This window comes from Aplysia californica, unplaced genomic scaffold (genome assembly GCF_000002075.1).
Source record: "Aplysia californica isolate F4 #8 unplaced genomic scaffold, AplCal3.0 scaffold00028, whole genome shotgun sequence".
Classification (NCBI taxonomy): domain Eukaryota; kingdom Metazoa; phylum Mollusca; class Gastropoda; order Aplysiida; family Aplysiidae; genus Aplysia; species Aplysia californica.
The window spans coordinates 2,025,531-2,027,018 of NW_004797298.1; positions in this window are offsets into that span (position 1 = coordinate 2,025,531).

A 1,488-nucleotide genomic window follows, 5' to 3' on the forward strand; every position below is an offset into this window, starting at 1 on the left:
TCTCTCTCTCTCTCTCTCTCTATCTATCTATTATCTATCTTTTTCTCTCTCTTTCTCTCTCTCCCTCTCTCTCTCCTTATCTCTCCCCTTCTCCCTCCCACTCTGTCCCTCTGTCTCTTTCTCTTTCTCCTCCTCCTCTCTCTCTCTCTCTTTCTCCAATTCCCTCTCCCTCCCCGTTCCTCTCTTTCACCTTCTCTTCCTGCTTCTCTCTCGCCCAACCAACCCCCTTCACCCTCTACCTCCTCTGTCTTTCTCTCTCTATCTCTATCGGTCTCTGTCTCTGTCTCTGTCTCTATCTATCTGTCTGTCTATCTGTTTGTCTATCTTCCTGTCTGCCAGTCTATAATTATGTCTGCCCCCCCCCTCTCTCTCTCTCTCAATCTCTCTTTCTCTCTCTCCTCACTCTTTTCCCCTCGGCCCGTCTAGGTCAAGTCTATAGGCGGCCATGATAGTAGTGTGTCTTGTTTAGAGTATTATAGTCCAGGTCTATTGGCGGCCATGATAGTAGTGTCTTGTTTAGAGTATTATAGTCCAGGTCTATTGGTGGCCTTGACAGTGCGCAGTCTAGGATGTTGCAATCCAAGTCTATGTAGAGATTAAAGATTGGCAGCCATATATAGTGCCCGATCTAGGATGTTGCAAACCAAATCTATGTTGAGATTAAAGGTTGGCAGCCATATATAGTGCCCGATCTAGGATGTTACAAACCAAGTCTATGTAGAGATTAAAGATTGGCAGCCATATATAGTGCCCGATCTAGGATGCAGCAAACCAAGTCTATGTTGAGATTAAAGATTGGCAGCCATATATAGTGCCTGATCTAGGATGTAGCAAACCAAGTCTATGTTGAGATTAAAGATTGGCAGCCATATATAGTGCCCGATCTAGGATGTTACAAACCAACTCTATGTAGAGATTAAAGATTGGCAGCCATATAGTGCCCGTCTAGGATGTTGCGACCCAAGTCTATGTAGAGATTTAAGATTGGCAGCCATATATAGTGCCCGATCTTGGCAAAGAGTGGTGGCCATGACAGTGCCCGGTGTAGGGTTCTCTTCTAATCTAAAAATCTGTGGTTTGTGTCCACAGATGTGAGATATTATTACAACCTGAAGTCTATGGGTGGCCATGACAATGTTCAGTCTAGGATTATCTTACAACTTAAATCTCTGGTTTGTGTCCCACAGATATGAGATATCACAACCTATAAGTCTATGGGCAGCCATGACAGTGCCCTGTCTTGGAAATATGTTACAATCCAAATCTAAGTAGAGAGAGGATTATATTATCAGTTCTCTTCTACTTCTATCTATGGCGTGTGTCAGCAGATATGAGATATCACAACCTAAGTCTATGGGCGACCATGACAGTGCCCGGTCTAGAATTCTCTTCTACTTCTTTGCTTTCCTTTTTACTTTTTCATCCTCTGTTGCCGTTAAGCGTCGAGGGGGGATGCAGTTTTCTATGGTAGGCCAGCTCCGCAGCTCT